This window comes from Thermobia domestica, chromosome 5, assembly GCF_964235325.1.
Source record: "Thermobia domestica chromosome 5, izTheDome1.hap1.1, whole genome shotgun sequence".
Classification (NCBI taxonomy): Eukaryota; Metazoa; Arthropoda; class Insecta; order Zygentoma; family Lepismatidae; genus Thermobia; species Thermobia domestica.
Genome location: NC_137458.1, coordinates 179,764,873 through 179,780,794, shown reverse-complemented (window position 1 = coordinate 179,780,794; position 15,922 = coordinate 179,764,873). Strand labels below are relative to the sequence as shown.

General features: G+C 36.7%; 1 protein-coding gene across 3 annotated transcripts in view; it reads left to right on the top strand.

Moving 5' to 3' along the window:
• Window positions 1–15,922, top strand: part of LOC145684739 (uncharacterized) — a 294,584-nt gene that overhangs the window by 123,437 nt on the left and 155,225 nt on the right. The gene's annotated exons all lie outside the window — the stretch shown is intronic.

Sequence of the window (15,922 nt, the reverse complement as noted above, 5' to 3'; positions counted from 1 at the left end):
AACATATTTATTGCTATCATACGATTTTCTTAATTTGTATTTAACATTCACATTAAAATACCGACGTTCTGTCAACACCTACAACATCTAAGATGCTATATTTAAAACTTAATAATTACATATGTCCTGAAATGATTATATATGTATATATAGAACTGATTTATTTTAATGTAATTATTTTACATAATTTTTCAAGCATTGATGAAAACTGAATTTCATACAAAAGGTTTTTGACCCAGACGAGAATCGAATTCACGACCTTACGACTTGAACTTCCGTGGTTTAGCACTCAACTAGCGTGACCACTATAGCTGAGCTTCTAACGAAATATAACGGAATTTTCAAGACAATGACATCTACACTGAGAAAAAAAATGTAGGTGGCATACTTAAAAACGTAGGTTACATTCGTAATTCCTGTAGTTTCTGGACTTAACGTACAAACGTATATAACATCCTGCAGCAAACGTATAACTGAAAAAGTATGTATTATACGCACTGTCTGCATAAGTGCAATGACGTCATTCGTGTGACGTCATCTGCAGTAACAAGTATATACGGAGGTGATATCTAGCTTTGTGACGTCAGGATCGTATGTAGCATGTCGGTTAATAATGACGACACACACTGACTATCAGGACGGAGCATAATTTCAAGAAGTATGCAATATACGTTCTGTACGTATGTTTCTTGCGTTCAATCCCGAGACAGCATCTATAATGTACTTGTGCCCCGTACGTACGACTAGATACAGTATACGTATTGTACGTATGTATTATACAGATTTTCCTTATGTCGCACACAGCTTGTCCCGATACAGCATACAGAATATCCGTATGCACCATACAGAGTGCACATATGTAGCTTATAGACTGTCTGCATGCAGCATATAGATTATACGTACGTCGCGTACAGGTTGGCCATATGTAATGTATGGATTGGATGTATGTAGCTTATAGATTGTCCATATGAAATATACGGATTTTACCTGTATCGCATACGTATTGCCTTGTTGTAATATATGGATTGGACATATTCAGGATCTAGATTGTACGTATAGTGCACCATTATTGAAGTGCTACAACATACTGCAAAATGCATGATACATTCTTACTGTAATGTTGTCGCATATTGTTTTTCTCTGTATGGAAACAAAAATAGTTTAAAATATGGTTGATCTCCTTTGTGCCAATAATAATAAAATTAACAATACTACACTTTTCAAATCTTAGTTTGGAGCAGTGAAACTGTCAAAAGAAATGAATTTACCTGCAGGGTGTCCTGTAAGTTTGGGCTTCCTGCTAATTCGTTGGAAAGCTACTGCAAAGCCAAGTGTTGAAAAGTGACACAAGTGTTAATTTTAAAATTATGGGCACAAAGAAGGTTAACCATATGTTAAACTATTTTCGTTTTCATACAGAGTAAATCAATATGTGATATATTACTGTAAGAATTTATCATATGGTTTGCAGTTAGTTAGTTGCAGCACTTCAATAATAATGCAAAATGCACAGCCATATACAATCCTATATTCAAACTCAAACAAGATTTACGTACAATCATTTATTAAGTTGTTATCATCCATTGCTTGTACGATATAAAGATTATTTTACCTCATTCTTTTCCTTAATAGTATCTTCTTCTAAAGTGCAGTTGTTACCACAAGAGGCCTGAATAGAATTTTCCAGAAATAACTTCTCTGTACATTTTAATTAACAGGTATGTTTTTTTTTTTTAAATATCGCAATAATTAAAAGTATGCTGACAGCCGAAAACGTGTTCGCTCACAAGATGATTCCTACTCAGTACTCGCCATTAAAAATGCGACACCAAGAAGGAGACTGGGTAGCTTCACCAAAGTTCCCAGGCAGATACCTAATAGTAAGTGCAGAATATTCTTAAACGTCCGCTGTATTCGCTGTGACAACGTGGTGACAGCGGAAGCGTTGTGCAGCCATCGACTAAACATATTTATCCTTCCCTGCTCTAGACATTCTGCAAATTTGGACTTTCCGGGATGCATCCTTCTTAGTGCAACATTTTAAGCAACGAGCAGTTTAACAGTCTCATACATTGCTTAAAGAAAGAGCAATGATTCTCAGAATTACTCAGAAGATATATATGCAATAATTTAAAACGGTTATTTCAATCTTTGCAATTCAGAGCACGAAAAGAAGTATAGCTAAAGGAACACTGATTTTAGCCAGATAGTAAACTCAATCACACTCAGTACCATTAGTTGCTTGGTGTTATCCGTAAGTCAGAGATCATGGTATCTCATTTCGTGTAGATTTTTACATTTGTTTAATGCTAAAAATGTATTTTATCGCTAATTGAACCCAGTACCATATATATACCGACAGGACGTACCTTAGTCACAAGGTGACATGAGTGAAACACTAAACTGTTCGATTGACACCTGCGGCCTTGTCAACACTAGAGAAAGTTACAAAGTGATTAAGTAAATACGGAACATAGTTCATACAAAGTATAGCGATGTATGAAGTCTCCGTTTCATATGACTTGGATAAAGGACACATCTGAAATATCAACAAAGAAATATATAATGATTTCTCTGGATAATTTGGATTAGTCCAGAATTCGAACACATACGTTGGTTAGTCCAACCTTTTTTTTTTTATACTTCTTTCTCCGGATTCCCAATAAAGTTGACTACTGAAAAGCTGAGTTATAGATTCTATATTAAAACAACACCTTCGCTAGACATGTTCAGTATACACATTGCCTTACATACAGAACAATACATTAGTTCTTAATGCATGTCTGAAATAATAGTGCTTCGTATAGAATTTTACTTCATCCAATCATAATAGCACAAAGATAAAAAATATTGCGAGGGATAATATTCTTATTACAGAGAAAAAGAGTTGAAATGACTTAACACTAACAAACATTTTCTTTAAACAGAGATAATATTTTATTCTAATTTATGGAAGAAAGAAATAATAATTTGTAGTACAGTATTTTTATTAGGGTTATATATTCGTACAAAAGAATGTAAATACAATTGGGTCTGTCTTCAGAAAGGACGTACTTTTAGCCACAACCTACACTGCTTCTTTTCACTGTCTTCCAAGCAGAATCCTGGTTTTGTTTTGATGCACGAAATACCTGAAACAAAAATCAGAAAATATTTAAAATATTAAATTCAGTGTGCTTAACTTGGTTGTACTTAACAATACAAAGTATCTTAACATTTTTGAGATTAAATGGACAAAATCTGTTCGGTCAGGTATGGACTTTTGGGTTGCACGTAGAAAAACTATGAAGTGTTTATTGATGCTGAACAACAACTCAAAATGTATTACTATTCAAAAGTAAGTGGGTACCCCAATGGTGTTCGAGGTACCATGGGGTATCTAATGTCTGTATTTTTTAGATATGTGGAAATGTATGTCTCTAAAATGTAGGGAACTGACATTTGTTTACCGAAAACCTCAACTCGGTAAGCCTTAGGGATATTGAGATATGGGAAAATAAAGAGCGACACCATAGAAGTGTGGGGTTTGCGTACTAGGTGGTGCAGTTTCGGAAACGTAATTACGAGGGCTTACAACAACCTCAAAAGTAGTTTCAATTAAATACACTACACACACGCCCTGATGGGGGTTTTCGGGTGTCATGATATTCGCAGAACTCTCATTTCTAAATATTCTAAAATATGTCTTAATAACGTTTTAAATAACGTTAGAGGCGTGTGTTTACCGAAACCGCAAGTCGGTACGCCTAACAGTTACCGAAATATGGTGAAATAAAAAGCGACACCATAGGTACGTGGAGCTTGCATATTAGACAGTACAATTTAGAAAATTAATTAAAATATGACTATCAAGATATTGTCAAATAAAGAGAGGATCCATACAGTTATGGGGTTTTCGTGTTAGGTGGTAAAATTTCCGAAACCGGTCATGGAAAGTTAATAAGCATCAGTATCAATTTCATCTTAAAATAATTAGGTATTTCCATGGAGTTTAAGAACATCATGGGGTCTACCAAGATTAAATTTTAAAAGTTTTGGAAAATATATTTTGACATTTGTAAAGAGTATTAGAAATATGTATTTACCTAAAACTTCCAGCTAGTACATCTAGCAGCTAGAGAGACACCAAACACCATCTTGAAATTTCAGAAAACAATTATTGATCCTAACAAAAGTTAAATAAGATGGTACTTATATGGGTTAAGTGAGTACCTCAGACTCGTCAGTACAATTTCGATCGAAAGATTAATTCAGCTCTAAATTTTCTTTGGACAATTCCAAGCGTTCATCGGGCTCTGAAATAAAGTGAACATTTTTTGTCAATATCTAATATAGCAAGCGAGATATAAAGAATTATGTATTTTATGACGTCGTAAAAATAGAGACCCACTTGAATTTGTACTTTTGAGTATTTGCTGTAAGAAGAAGAAATTTCAGAAAACAACCGTATATACCTTAATAGACAATTAAATGGGCGGGGGCACAGTGGCTTAGTGGTAGAGTGCTTACCTCTGGTGTATTGGGTTCTTGGTTCGATCCACGGCCAAGTCAGTTTGTAGTGGACATCGTATTCGTGGGTTTTCTCGGGGTACTCTCTTTCCTCCCACCTTTGCATTCCATCAATTCTGTCAACAACATTCACTTGCTTTAATCATAATCTCCCTGAGACTAAAATGCATAATCGTGGGTCGCTACACTGAAATATTTCCTTTTATTTAATTTTAAAATTAAATAGGGAGTTAAGTATGATCGTATTTCTATGGGTTAAGTGAATACTCCAATAGTTTCTGCAAAAAAAAAAAAAAAAGATTAGTTAAATACCCTACCACTAAGCTACTGTGTCCCCGCCCACTGAATTGTCTATTAAGGTATATACAGTAGTTTTCTGAATTTTTTTCTTATAGGAAAGACCCAAAAGTACAAATCCATAAAGATCTCTATTTTCACGTCATAAAATATATAATTCCTTATATCTTAGTTACTATCTTAGATATTGACAGCGAATTTTCATTCTTTTGCACAGCTCGATGAACCCTTGGAATTGCCTGAAGAAAACCTAGGACTGAACTAATCTTTCGATCGAAATTGTACTGAGGTACTGATTTAACCCATAGAAGTACCATCTTATTTAATTTTGTTGCGACCAATAATTGTTTCCGAAATTTCAAGCTTTTATTTCACAGTGTTTCTCCAGATGTTAGATGTACTAGCTGGAAGTTTTGGGTAAATACATATTTCAAATACTGTTTACAAATGTCAGATTATATTTTCAAAAGCTTTTAAAATTTAATTTTGGTAGACTCCATGATGTTCTAACACCCCATGAAGATATCTAATTACTTTAAGATGAAATTGCTACTGGTGTTTATTAACTTTCCATGACCGATTTCGGAAATTTTAGCATCTAACACGAAAACCCCTTAACTGTGTTGGTCCTCCCTTTATTTGACAACATCTTGATAGCCGTTAGTCATATTTTAATTCAATTTCAGAATTGTAGCGTCAAGTATGCAAGCCCCACATACCTATAGTTTATTCCCCCCCCCCCAAAAAAAAATCAGTTCTTTACATTTTAGAGACATGTATTTCCATATATCTAAAATGCAGAAATTAGGTACCGCATTGGAACCCCATTGGAGTACTCACTTACTTTTGCATAGCAAGGTAAAAACGCCAGTGGTTCTCACTTTAAGTTTGAAAACATACTATTTTGTCTCTTCTCTGAGCATCGTGAATCTGTCGGAGCTGTACCATAGTTGGAAAGACTCACTGATCCTTCCTATAGTGACCATGTAGTCAGAATTCAAAAAGGAGTAGCCCTTGAAGGAAAAACAATATTTTAAAATCCTTGCACCAGTAGTCGTCACCTTAAAATCAAAATGTTCCAGTAGTAGTCAGGATTTTCTACCAGTGTTCATCACTCAAATAACTTGACAATTTATTCAAAAACGCACTGTGTATCAGTTTAGGGTTGAGAATACAATATAAAGTAGTAAGCTTAATAACTTTGCATCACTTTTAGCACTCAAGAAAGAAAATAAAAACGTTTTTACATACTTTTTAAAGCAATTTCAGAAAGAAAAATGTTAAATGAATTCAAAAGTTAACTGTATATCACTTCCACGTTAAGAGTACAATATTAAATACTATGTTTAATAACTATACGTCACTTTAAACTCTCGAGAATGAACATAAACGTTTGTACATACATTTTAAAAACAATCTGAGAAACAAAAAAAGTTAACTGAATTCAAAATTTAATTATACATCACCTTAAGCTTAAGAATACACTATAAAATGCTGAGATTAATAAAAAATGAAATCTTTAAGTTTAACGTCCCACGGTTATGCCGGTTAGGATAAGGAGACGGTGATAATGAGAAATGAGTGAAATGGTGGAATGAAGAAAGTGGGAGGAAACGGGAGAACCCCGAGAAAACCCACGAGCAAGGTGTTTGTCCACCACAAAGTCCACACGGCGCGAGTTGGGATCGAACCAGGGACCCCAAGCACCGGAGGTGAACGCTCTACCACTGAGCCACCGCCCCCCCTGAGATTAATAACAATGCATTACTGAAGAATGAAAACAAAAATGTTTTAGCTACCTATATTGTATTTACATGTTATTTCTCATTAACATTTTTTTTTTTTGATAACTCATGATCAAGTCTAGGGATGCGCAAGAGAAAAGATTTGAGGTTGTCTCCTCTCGAAAAGGTGCCGCGAAAGTTGTCTCGTCTCGAAAACTGGATCCGTTTCTATTGGAAAAGCTCTATCTTGTCTCGAATTTCGTAACAAAAATTGTCTCGTCTTGTCTCGTGCGCATCCCTAATCAGGTCCATAGCCAAAAACTTCATTTCGGAGGGTGCTCGATAGGGCTTTGTGATATCCGAATTTAGATATAGATAATCGATGTCGACAAACTATCGAAACTTGTTCGAAATATCGAAAAATACAGCAATATCGAAATATAAACAATATCAAAAATCGAAAATATAGAAATATGAAAGAGATCAAAAATATGGATATATCGAACAAAAATGGATATATGATCTTGGAATACGATTTGGTGGAATAATGAGGGAGAAAAATAATCATTGATTAAATATTAAATTGAAAAGAAATAAGAGCCTGACGCTCAAATACTTATCTATCCGGCACCCATCTTGATCCCCATAAAATATCATGAAGTGCTTCATTGATTCTAAACCCAATAATAGTAATTTAACAATAAACACAATATATAATTTACTACGCACCTTGAAATGTAGAAATTAATGATTGTAATCCCCAGCTTTCCAATAGACCTTTGATTTCTCCAAATGAAGATTCGAATATCTTGTTTCTTCTCAAGCAATAATGGGTTACAATAATCAGTTGCAGTCCAAAGCCAAGTCACTAAGTTAAGCATAAATATAAAAGAATTCATTAGTTAGATGCATACAAAATCCTACGCATGTAAATCCGAATCTACTTGTATTAAATTGTAAATTTAAACAAACTAAATTATACTACAGTTATAGTGACATCAAACATACATTAAATAAGGTATACAGGGTGTCTCAAAAGTCCCCTGACATAGGGTAACTCTGTTATTATCAGAGTTACAACAGAATGTAGGAGGGAAAAGCATATCCAATTATGATGTTTTCAATCTAAAGTGAAGGAATTTTTAAAATCGGATGACCCGTTTGCGCTGTACACTCTCTATGCGCCCAATGTGAAATGAAAATGCAACGTTGCCATTTACCTGGACCCACAACAGAAGTGAGTGAAGTTACTTTCTTTTACGCTAACATGTCGATGGCCAGCCCCCGTTTCAAACAGTAACTTCATTCACTTATGTCGTGGGTCCAGGTAAATGACAACGTTGCATTTTCATTTAAAATTGGGTGCATAAAGAGTATACAGCACATTCATCTTGTCCGATTTTTTAAAAAAGTGTTCACTTTAGATTGAAAACGTCATATTTCGAGATGTTTTTCCTCTTACATTTTGTCGTAACTCTGATAATAACAGAGTTACCCTATGTCAGGGAACGTTTGAGACATCCTGTATACATCATAAGAGGTTCCTTTCTTAATTCTACACGGATGTGGTTTCATTGAATGTGAGGTGGGTGATACACATTAGGCCTTTTGGGAGTACGTCACACGGACGACCGTAATTTTGTGTTCAAAATTTTTATGAACTGGTGGGATATGTGATACATATGGCCACGGGCTAGAATTTTCTCAGTATGTCAAATATGCAATCAGATTTCATGCAGCTTAATTTGGTGAAAAGCTATTGCCAATTGAACGTTACATTTACCTCTTTCTTGCAGATGTTGAACCATGCCGTTAGCACGTGAGGAATGGATCGAAATAATCAAACTGTGGGGCGGGAGGAGTATATGTGCAGTGGTTGCCGATTGCAGAGTCATCCACAATGTGACTCTGTGTCACATGTTTCAGTGTCACAGTAATTAACTAAATTTGAGAAGACGGGCACATTCGTGAACATACATCGTAGCGGTTCAAACTCGCGGGACCTTGTTCCTTCCCCATTTTGAACCGGTACATGAAAATGCCATTTACTCCATGTTTGCCTGCGCCGATTTTGAAAATTCCTTCACTAATGGATTTCTCCCGTTTTCTCCCGTTAAGTACTACAAGAACCAGTTAAAATCTCGCGGGCCCTTTATTCTTCCCCATTTTGAACCGGTAAATGAAAGTGCGATTTTTTTTCATGCTTGCCTGCGCCGATTTTGAAAATTCCTTCACTAGTCGATTTCTCTCGACGAGTACTACAAGAATCAGTTAAAATCTCGCGGTCCTTTTTTCTTCCCATTTTGAACCGGTACCTGAAAATGCGATTTTCTTCATGTTTGCCTGTGCCGATTTTGAAAATTCTTTCAGTAATCTATTTCTGTCGTCGAGTACTACAAGAATCAGTTAAAATCTCGCGGGCCCTTTTTTCTTCCCCATTTTGAACCGGTACATGAAAATGCGATTTTCTTCATGCTTGCCTGCGCCGATTTTGAAAATTCCTTCACTAGTCGATTTTTCTCGACGAGTACTACAAGAATCAGTTAAAATCTCGCGGGCCCTTTTTTCTTCCCATTTTGAACCGGTACCTGAAAATGCGATTTTCTTCATGTTTGCCTGTGCCGATTTTGAAAATTCTTTCAGTAATCTATTTCTGTCGTCGAGTACTACAAGAATCAGTTAAAATCTCGCGGGCCCTTTTTTCTTCCCCATTTTGAACCGGTACATGAAAGTGGGATTTTTTTTCATGCTTGCCTGCGCCGATTTTGAACATTCCTTCACTAATCGATTTCTCTCGTCGAGTACTACAAGAATCAGTTAAAATCTCGCTGTCCTTTTTTCTTCTCATTTTGAACCGGTACCTGAAAACGCGATTTTCTTCATGTTTGCCTGTGCCGATTTTGAAAATTCTTTCAGTAATCTATTTCTGTCGTCGAGTACTACAAGAATCAGTTAAAATCTCGCGGGCCCTTTTTTCTTCCCCAAGCCAATATTTTTTTTGTATATTTTGAATGTATTCAAGTATAGAACAAAAGTATTATATAATTCCCTTAGTAGGCTTCTCAACTTAATTTTTTTTCAACTTAAATTTTATTTATTTTAATTATTTATTTTCTTATGACTCAATATTTAATTGCAATCGTTCATTGGGGAGAAGGGTGGCCATTCTCAAATATATAAATATAGTATTCTTAAAATTTATGTGTTCTCGTACTATTAGTTTCTTCCACTAGACCTGGAAATTGCAAAATTAATACCTGGAAAACCTGCAAAATTCAGGGAAATTGAATTCCATATTTATGTATGAACACTGCTATTTACAATTTTTTTTTTTTTCGAATAGGGAGAACTGTACGAAAGGGTGGTTTGAGAATAGTATAACAGTAGGTTTCTGGGAGTGTTGTTCGAAATGAAATCTTTAAGTTTTACGTCCCACTATTATGCTGGCTAGGCTCAAGATGACGGGGTGTTGTTCGGTGGGGGTCAATGTTGCCAATTTTGGGTAAAGTCGCTAAATAAGGGGAATTCGACCTCAACGATAGCGTCGGGTGACCATAAAATTTTCAGTTAAAAACGGGACAGGTTCTTGCAACACTAGACTTTTAGATCTACCTTTGTTCTTATCAGTGCCTTGATATCAGAGTTCCCCCTCTCTCTCTTCGTTACAGAGCGGGTACTTATGAAAAAGGAAAGACACGTTGAAGTTTGTTTAACACACAACCAACTGCTAAAACCTCTGCTGCCTTTCGAGCAGTACTGCGAACTATAGAGTATGTTTAATATAGGGATTTTCAGTTCAATTTTTGCCGCTTTGTTATTATTAATACTTTTAAAAGGAGTAAAGGTACTGGGTTTGTTATTTACTTCTTTCATTTACATAAAACGGGACGAATACTACTTTTTTCCATCTACTGACGGGACGGCCGCGACACGCCCCTAAAACGGGACTGTCCCGGTCAAAACGGGACGTATGGTCGCCCTACGATAACGACAAAAAAAAAAAAAAACATCCGATTGGAGACTTTTTTGGGTGATTTTTAAATGACGATTTACCTACTTACACATTTAGCGACTTTTTGCTGCAAACAAAATGTTCATCTGTAGAGAAGCATTATTAGTTCAAAACAGTTTTTACGTTCTTTTTTTCTGTTTGTTTGTTTTAATCAGCGCAAGTGATGAAGAGTTTGGAAATACAGCGTACTCACTACTCCACAATCCTGCATTGTTATGTTACCCTTGCCCTCTAACGAAGAATAACTACTAACTTGATGTCCTTTAGTTCGCAGAGTTTCCGTTGAGAGACACACGTAATACATCATTACCGATAGCAACAAGATTAGCTATAGATGCGTGAAAAAAGGCGAAGAAGGTGTTTGTTATATTTGTCCTCTGGGGTCTTTTAATTATTCTGCACTTTTTCTTTTACAAAAAATTGCTTAACGTAAGTACTGTAGTGTTAATTATTTCGGAACTATTTTGACAACAACATGAACAAAAGTACCCCAAACAACCTGAAATGATCCCTGAATTAAAGGATTGGTTGCGCCCTGTTTACAAAGATGTGAATAGAACCAGCGGCGCAAATCTGTCTTCAACATTGGGGGGGGGGAAGAGGAGGAGGGTAAGACCGTTACCATACTTTTTTTGGCGATGTCCAAAATACTTATGAAGTTGAAAAACAATGTTGTGGAGGATCAGAGTTGTCTTTAGCGTTAGGAGGCTGCAGATTTGAGGCTTATTCTGGGGGACATCTCACGTTCCTTTGTAGCAATCGGACAAAAATCATCAAATTTCTCCCAAAAAACACATTTCAAATCGGATTATTTGGGAGAAGTCCCCCTCAGTTCCAACATTGGAGGGGACATGTATCCGTCATCCCCCCCCCCGGGATTTGCGCCAGTGAGTAGAACATATTGTTTAGTTTACATCTACAACTTTTACAATGCTTATAGACAATGAATTTCTCGATTATTTCTTATAGCGACTTTTCACCCAAAATTGGAGTCGTCACCTCTCGTTTCGCAAACTTATTGCCAACATTTTAGAAACTGGTTGCGGGGAGAGCTACAATGGATGATTCAAGTTATTTCGTCGCTTCCGCTGTGAACCTAAGTACAAGATTCCAAAAGTCACATTTTTTTGGTTCCAAACAATATGTCTGCTGGGTGAAAGCATAGACTGGAATGTGTTGCCTTTCCTACCTTATCTTTAATCCCATAGTAGCTCCTTTCCCAAAGTTAAAAAAATGCAATTCTTCCTTTCTTAATAGTACTTATGACCCAAAGTATTACGTAAGCATTGTATGTTACTTATGTAGCTCACAGAGCCGCAGCTATGGGCGAGCAAGCAAAGCACGTGTCCCGGGCGCGTGGTTGGAGGGGCGCCTAAAAGAGAGGTTATATATTAGTACTTTTCCTGGCGGTATTTAATACTTTTCATCAGAGTGCGAAATCATGAAATCAAAGTGAGAGGAAAAAATGAAATGAAATCTTTGAGTTTTACGTCCCACGGTTATGCCGGTTAGGCTAAAGGAGACGGTGATTATGAGAAATGAATGAAATGGTGGAATGAAGTAAGTGGGAGGAAATGGGAGAACCCCGAGAAAACCCACGCACACGGTGTTTGTCCACCACAAGGTTCACTTGGCGGGGCTAGGGTCGAATCCGTGACCCCAAGCACCAGAGGTGAACGCTCTACCACTGAGCCACCGCGGCCCTAAAAGTGAGAGGAGACTGGAGGAGTGAAGAGAGAGAGAGAGAGAGAGAGAAGAAAACGCTCGCACTTTTACACTTCAAAGTAAATTAAGTCATTTATTTTTTCTGTCCCCCTCCTCCCCCTCCCCTAATTCTACTGTCAAAGTAAATAGCTAAAAACACTCCCAGGCCAGAACCGCATCTACGTTGGAAATTTGATCGAGATCGGTCGGTCGGTGCAAGAGATTAAGAAAAAATGAAATGAAACCTTTGAGTTTTACGTCCCACAGTTATGCCGGTTAGGCTAAGGGAGACGCTGATGATGAGCAATGAATTAAATGGTGGAATGAAGTAAGTGGGAGGAACTGGGAGAACCCCGAGAAAACCCACGCACACGGTGTTTGTCCACCACAAGGTTCACTTGGCGGGGCTAGAATCGAATCCGGGACCCCAAGCACCAGAGGTGAACGCTCTACCACTGAGCCACCGCGGCCCCCGGCCGGGAATCGAACCCGGGTGTCCCACGCCAAAGGCGTGTTCACTAACCACTTAGCCACGAGGGAGCTCATCTGTGAGGCAGTGTAAACCCCCCAAAAAAGAAAGAAAATAAACGCACACTGGATGTTTGCGCAACTGAGGATCAAAACATTCTCAATGGAGTATGAGAAATAGTAAACGTCAATCAATGTGTGCTTTTGCTTATTCATTACTTCGTTAATACTTAATTCCTTCTAGAAATAGTGAAACAATACTATGAAGAAACACTAATTAAACTAATAACAATTACGTTGTATTTCTTACCATACCGTTTTTACCACCCATAGAATTTCAACCTAGCACTATACTGCATTAGTCACGCCGTAACGAAAGCTGAAATTCAAAGACCTGGCACTCGTAACTGTTGAAGCTGTGTTGTAGCTACCTGTATATCACGCGGCCTGCGTTGGTACTCCTCAACATAAATACGTCACAGCCCAAAGCCAGGAAACATCACAAACAGAAGACAGGGGCACAAGCAGTGCCTGACACTTCACGAACTCAAACCCACCAAGACTCAACTCAACATGACCTTCAATTACGTTCTAGAAACCAAACCAGTGCTAAGGCACAAACTCACCAACTTCCTATATGAAAACACAAGAAAAAATCTAACGTTTTGGTTCCAAAGTGATGACATAACAATAATACTAAAAAGGTTTTAATTTTCAGTAACCCAAACATTAATTAACTAGGGAACATAACAAAGCAAAAATAAATAAATAAAAATAAATTAAATTAAAAAATAAAAACCTGACAAGTAAGCTCTCCCTGACTACTTTTTTTTTAAAATTTCAGTGAGGCTGTAAAATATGTCAATATCTTCGTAATATATATATATATATATATATATATATATATATATATATATATATATATATATATATATATATATATATGTATATATATCATTGTAAACAAGTTCTTTAAACAAAAGAAAGCTCTGAGAGCGCTTACCTCTGACGCGGTAGGTCCCTGGTTTGATTCCTGCTCCCGACAAATAGGCTTTTGGTGAACACTGTAGGTGTGGTTATTCTTAAGACTTTCCAGTTTCCTTACATTTTCTTGATTCCACCATTATCATGTATCTCATCGTCACCTTCTCTCTTACATTGATGTACAATCATGGGGCGTTAAACTAAAAGAAAAAAAAATCTTGCAAATATCCTAGTAAAAATGAGTTTTCTAAACTACACTAGTGGCCCCGCGTAGCGTATTCGCTAACGCTCTCGCCTTCGGTGCGAACGGTCCCGGGTTCGATCCCGGTGGGGGAACTCGGTCGAAAAAGTATCAAAAGATTTTAAGTCCAGCCATCCTGAATGAGGTTTCCTTGGCTTTTCCTCATTCACAGCAGGCAAATGCCGGAGTGGTACCTAACATATAGGTCCCAGGCCGTTTTCTTCCTTCCCAAATCCAAAAATGAAAATGAAATCTTTGAGTTTTACGTCCCACGGTTATGCCGGTTAGGCTAAAGGAGACGGTGATGATGAGTAATGTATGAAATGGTGGAATGAAGAAAGTGGGAGGAAACGGGAGAACCCCGAGAAAACCCACGCACACGGTGTTTGTCCACCACAAAGTTCACTTGGCGGGAGCTGGGATCGAACCCGGGACCCCAAGCACCAGAGGTGAACGCTCTACCACTGAGCCACCGCGGCCCCATTTTTCCCCAATCCATTCTTCCCTTCCTTTCCCCGGATAGTGTGATCACCGAGGGAAGTCATCCCTCATATGCGACGGGCTAACAAGGCCATTGATGCCGAAAGCCCAGAAATCTAAATCCTAAATCTTCACTACACAAGGGAATTTTCGCGCTGAAAACGGTTTATTAGCAATTATGTTAAGCAGTCCTGTAGTAAATCTGCACCAAGTAATAAATCGTCACATATAAAACGGAATGAATAAACACATAACATTCATTTTGCTACCTTGAAATGCAAAATGTTTCAAAACATTAATATTCAAAGATTTCTCAAAATTCAGATTCACCCATTCCATTGTCCTCAATCATTAACGAGTTTTACAATAGTAAGAATTGTATTCATAAACTACATTACTTACTTAGTACTATATTAAAGCAAGTTACACTAAAAGAATATATAATTAATGGAATATTTAACTAAAGTAATAGTTAACTAGTGTACTTACCCAAGCATTTGTTTCCTTCCTCTCTTCTTTTCCGTTTGTAAACAACCTCGTTTCGCAAGCAAAAGACGGTAGTTCAATGACGTCAGCCATGGCGAAAGAAAGAGGTGTCTATAGGCGGCTTGGATCTCACACACAGATGGACGTATTTAACATATAGCTGAAGTATTTAACATACGTATACGTATGTAAAATACGGAAGATTGTTAGATGTCAGACATCCTGCAGCGACATGATGTAATATCTAAGCGGGTAAAAGGCAGTACCTATGTAGTATATGGATAAAGTACGCTCCGTACAGATTTCCTTAGTAAACATAACGAATCCTTGTATTTGTACAATATACCGCTGTCCGGATAATGGATTTTTCTCAGTGTATATCCGATTGTGCTCTTTCTCCTTTGTCTATTTTTTATTTTACTTTGAATTCGATAACTATGGCCGCTATCTTTCACCTCAATAGGAATGTTCCTTTACATATTTAAATGTTCTTTTACGTATGGAAACTATGCTACGACAGTTGTATGAAAACCCGAATTCCAAAACGAATATGTGAATACATAGTTTCGTAATATTGTCTCACTAAGTATTTTTATCAGTGGTACTTTTTCTACACTTGATAACATTTTAAAATGTCTTATTATTCTTAAAAGAAGAAAAACACTTCTGCACAATTTTTACCGTTTGCTAAGGTTGGCTTGAAAGTTCGAAGTAGCATCTTGTTTAACTTTTTTCCGAATATACCTAAAGTTTTATTTAGAAAATTTTTGACTGAAAACAACCCTAAACAATGCGCTCAAGTTTTCTGGAACAAAGAGTACATTGCTCGACTTTTAAATTGGAGAAGCATCAAAAATAAATTTTGATAAATTCTCTAGGATTCGAATATATATATATATATATATATATATATATATATATATATATATATATATATATATATATATATATATATATAGGGTGTTTCAAAACGACACAGTAGTAGCAATGGGAACACCCTATCGCACTCTTGATTAT